The following is a 5,132-nucleotide window of genomic DNA, read 5'->3' as shown; positions in this document are numbered from 1 at the left end:
CACATGGCTAGATAAAGGATGGACATAGATTTAATTCCCAGTGCTATTTACTACATACATCTAAAATACGATAAATATCCAGAACACATTAAGCCCACCGATTAAAATGACAAATACACGGGGAGGAGGTGAATTAATACAGCACAGCAGCACTTCTCACGTCATATTTAAGAGATTAAAAGGAAAAAAATAATCTCTCAAAGATTTCAATGCTCAGTTTTGATAGACTCCATCCAATTCTTTAATGTAGAGCAAATGTACGAGCTTAAAAAGAACGTGCATTCTTCAGCTTTCTCCTATACTTTTTCGGCCTATCTTTCAAAACTAAGCACTGAGTATTTTTAACCTAAGTAATGTGATGTTATATGTACACTTTAATTGCACGTTTTAGGAATAAAATCCATGATATTTTGGTAACTCAGTGTATTTATAAAATGAAAAGCTTTCTACCAAAATACACTTTTCACTGGGAAAAATAAATAAAACAGACAAATGGATCTACACAAAGTAAAAATTAACTTTGGTAGATTTCAGTGTAGGACAGTCCGTAACAAGCCTATTTGCCCTTTTTCCCCCAGAGCTGCTCATCTTCCAACTTAAGATTTTAAAAATATTTTTAATTGAGATTATGTTGACATGTTCTCATTCCACCTCATCTTCAGCCAAGCTCTGAGCACTTAACAATTCTCTGACTAATTGTTGGAAGCTTGGTCAGAAGCATCTGGAACACTGGTGGTGGGAGAGTCCGCTGTAACCCTTGCAGCAACTGCTGTGGCTGTCCACACACAGCAACGGCATTTGTCAGATGGTCTACACCTTTCTCATACTCGCCTTGGGCTAGCAACTCTTCCCCAAGTTGTATTTCTTCAAGGAAGAATTTCTGAACAGCTTCGGCATCTTTAAGGTCAGGTAACTTGCAAAGTCCGGCTCTCTCCTTGGCAAGCTTTTGTTTCTTTCTTCGTTCTCGAAGCCTGTTCTCGAAGTTGGGGTCACTCGGCCTCTTGCGGTCAAAGTAGATGCAGTACCCGCCGACGAGAGCCCCGCAGACGCCGGCGGCGACGGCGCTGTTCCGGCCACCACCTTCCCACGGCCCAGACGCAGGAGCGAGCGCGGCGGCGGCGGGGCCGGCGAAGAAGCTGTGGGCCGGGAAGCCGCCCACCACGCCGCTGCGACCGGACGCTCGCCGCGGGAGACGCGGAAAGCTGCTCTCTGTGTTTTAAGTGATTTTTCTGTAAAGTCCGTTCTTTGTTGTGGGCACTGAAGTCTCTGTTCTGGTGCCTTAGCAGTCAGCCAATGATTGATGGGAGGTTGAACTAAGAAGTCTCTCAACCTTTGCTGAGGGGCTTGGTATACTTGTCGGGGCGTTCCCTTAGTGCTCCACCGCGCAGTTCACAACCGTCCCTTGGCCTTAGCCTTCACTTTCTGCTTGCACAGAGTCTCAAAGTCAGCCAGAAAAGAGAGCTCAGAGCCTTCTCAAGTCTTTCATGGTCATGCACTAAGCTCTTTGCATGTACATGAGCCTCTAGAATCCCAGGAATATGTGGAAGTTTTTCAGGGTTCCATGTGGACATCTTAATTCTTCAAATTTCCCTTTAATTTGTGTTTGTTTGATCAGCCTCTCATTAGCCCCAAGCGTTAAAGTTCCCTCCAACAGCTTCAGTGCTAACTAATTGCCACTGATTTTCTTTCGTAAGTGCTCCAAAGTAACACTGTTTGCACAGAGGCAGCTCTTGAGTCATGAAATAAAATGCCTTGAAAATGGAACCGTTTGGTGAGATGCTAGATAGGCAAATATTGACAGTTCTTTAGGTATGGACATTTCAGGGAATTCTAAACCTACCCTAATCCTATATGTATTGATAGGCTGCTAGTTTATCCAGCTACCAGAGTGGTGAGGCTCTTTGTTTTCATTGCTACTCCAGAACCTGATAGGGGAATGGGATTAAGAGAAAAATGAGATAACTAACTGAAGTCAATTTGCAGAGTTTGGAAAAAGATGATTCTGACAGTTTTGCCATTGTTGCTATTGCTTTTACTCCACCATTCCAAACATTAAGCTCTACTTTTTTAAAGACAGATACCATATGATTCCACTTATGTGTAGAATTTAAACAACAAAATGAATAAACAAACAAAAAGCAGAATCAGACCTATAAATACAGAAAACAAACTGATGGTGGCCAGAAGGGAAGGGCTGGGGGTGGGGCGGGGATGAACAAACCGTGAAGGAGCGTGCGAAATACAGGCTTCCGGTTATGGAATGAATAAGTCATGGGAATAAAAGGTACAGTGTAGGGAATATAATCAATGATATTGTAATAGCAATGTATGGGGACAGATAGTAGCTATACTTGTGGTATGGAAAGCATAATGTATACAGTTGTTGAATTACTATACTATTTTCACCTGAAACTAATGTAATGTGTATCCACTATAGTGAAATTAAAAAAAATAATAAAAAGCAATTCAAATAGTAGAAATAGAACAAAAAAGTGTTGTAAATAAGGTTTCTACCCTAAACACCTCGACCCTGGATCCCAAACAGAATATTTTTTTAAAGATTGTGTATTTATTTATTAGAGAGAGACAGCAAGAGAGTTAACACAAGCAGGGGGAACGAGAGAGAGAGAAGCAGAGAAGCAAGCTTCCTGCTGAGCAGGGAGCCCAATGCAGAGTTTGATCCCAGGCCCCGGTACATGACCTAAGCCGAAGGCAGATGCTTAACGACTAAGCCACCCAGGTACTCCCAGAATATTAACTAGTGTTAACAGTTACTGTGTGTCTTTCATAAATACATGCCTAGAGAAGCATGTATATAGAGAGACAAAAGATCTGTATTTCCTTTTATACATATAGAAATATACTGTATTCTCTATTATTCACCATTTTTTTAAACTTGGTAATTTACCTTAGATGTTGCTACATAGAGCTATTTCAGTTTGTTATTGTGGTTGTTGATATTGTAAGATGAATAGGGCATTATTTACACATTCTCTAGTAACAGACACTTGGATTGGTCTACTATTTTGTTATTTCAAACAATGATGGGATGAACACCATGGCATTTACATCTCTTTGACCACGTGTGCTATTACTGAAGGATAGGTTCCTAACTATGAAATGTAAGGTGTGTTTGTTTTCAGATATTGATGGATGTTGGAAAATTGCCTTCAATGATGTTTCATCAGTTTATACTTCTGTTTGTGGTAAAGGAGAATGCTGTTTCTCCTCATTGCCACATTGGATTATCAAGTATGTTTTGCCAATTTCAAAGATGAAAATTTCTCCTTATTGTTTTACTTTTCTTCTCTTATAATACCTTCTCATATATTTCATATATTCATATGTTTGTGAGTCTTCTTCGCTTCACACACAGCATCTCTTTTCATATCCTTCTCTCATTTTTTTATTGAGTTTTAATTTGTAATGCTCTTTGTGAGTTAGAGTCGTTGGACTTTTGGTCTGTTTTACATATTACAAATATTCTTTTCTCTAGCTGATTATTGGTCACATGGTGTGGTTTACAGTACTTTTTTCTTTGTTAATTTTTTTTTAAGTAGTCAGATTTTCCAGTCTTTCTTCTCCATTTATAAAAATTTCATCTCTTATTTCTTCCAGGAACCTATTGTTCCATTTAGTTATTTATTTGGGTGGCTTATTGTTTGTGAGTGCTAACCAATTGTCTCTGCATCATTCCTCTCTGATTTAAAACGCCACTCTTCTTAGGTACTAAATTCCTTTATGTAGAGAGAATATTTCTGGACTCTCTATTCTTTTCCATTGATTTCTTTGCCAATTTGTCCTTTCTGTAGTGCCAACATTTTTTTTAAATTAAAGTTTTATTCATTTGACACACAGAGATCACAAGTAGGCAGAGAGAGAGAGAAGGAAGCAGGCTCCCTGCTCAGCAGAGAGCCCGATGTAGGGCCCGATCCCAGGACCCTGGGATCATGACCTAAGCCAAAGGCAGAGGCCTCAACCCACTGAGCCACCTAGGCGCCCCTGTAGTGCCAACATTTTAATGGGTATTTTTCCATATGACCTTTAGAATCAGCTTGTCTATTTCTATTTCCCTGTTGAGGAAAAATTTACGTTGTTACTTTTGTTAAAATTACACTAAAACGGGTGCCTGGGTGGCTCAGTGGTTTAAAGCCTCTGCCTTCGGCTCAGGTCATGATCCCAGGGTCCTGGGATCAAGCTGAGCATCTGGATCTCTGCTCAGCCGGGAGCCTGCTTCCCTTCCTCTCTCTCTGCCTGCTTCTCTGCCTCATTGTGATCTCTGTCAAATAAATAAATAAATAAATCTTTTTAAAAAATGACATTAAAACAGGAATCTCAGATTTTTGCATCTATCAGTCAGAATCTTGCGGAAAGCTTGCTAAAACATAGTTGGTGGGGCCTCACCTTCAGAGTTTCTAATCCACTGAGTCTGAGTTGAGGCTTGGGATTTGTGTATCCTAAAATTCAAAGGGTGATGTTGATGCTGCTGGTCTGGGACAACTCTACTTTCGTGAAGTAAAAATGTATTCATTTTAAGAGAGTTGTTATCCTTCCAATATTCATTCTAACAGCAAGGTATGTTATTCCATTTATGTTCTATTTTCTTAGTAGAGTTTCAGTGTTTTCTTTATATTGATACAACTTATTGTTTTAAATTTATTCCTCTGCAGTTTCTTTTTTGTTGCATTGTAATAAAGGTTAGTTTAGGGGCACCTGGGTGGCTCAGTGGGTTAAAGCCTCTGCCTTTGGCTCAGATCATGATCCCAGGGTCCTGGGTTCAAGCTGGGCATCTGGCTCTCTGCTCAGTGGGGAGCCTGCTTGGCTTCTTCTCTTCTCTGCCTGCCTCTCTGCCTACTTGTGATGTCTGTCAAATAAATAAATAAAATCTTAAAAAAAAAAGAGTACTAAAAACATAAAGTTTAAAAAAATAAAGGTTAGTATATAATTATTATTTAATAATTATTTGGCAATTTGTGAATTATTATTTTAAATATTTATGGTTAGCAAGTCTTCCTTGTTCAACTTATTACAATGAAAGTGGGAATAATATTGGGTTACTTTCTGAGAATTTGGAGGACATATTAGGGAAAGAGAGGAAGGTGAGCTTTTTAAAAAAAAAAAAAAAAGATTTT

General features: G+C 39.3%; 1 pseudogene across 1 annotated transcript; it reads right to left on the bottom strand.

Annotated features, from left to right (window-relative positions):
• Window positions 1-642: 642 nt before the first annotated feature.
• On the bottom strand, window positions 643-2,273 carry LOC309857464 (mitochondrial import receptor subunit TOM20 homolog pseudogene; annotated as a pseudogene). The gene is made up of 2 exons: window positions 2,222-2,273; window positions 643-1,209 (listed from the first exon to the last, which is right to left on the bottom strand). The product of its transcript is annotated as a mitochondrial import receptor subunit TOM20 homolog pseudogene (transcript).
• Between the last annotated feature and the right edge of the window lie 2,859 nt (window positions 2,274-5,132).

The sequence above is a fragment of the Mustela nivalis genome, assembly GCF_964662115.1.
Source record: "Mustela nivalis genome assembly, contig: HAP1_SCAFFOLD_749, whole genome shotgun sequence".
NCBI classification, from domain to species: domain Eukaryota; kingdom Metazoa; phylum Chordata; class Mammalia; order Carnivora; family Mustelidae; genus Mustela; species Mustela nivalis.
This window is presented reverse-complemented; position numbering and strand designations above follow the sequence as displayed.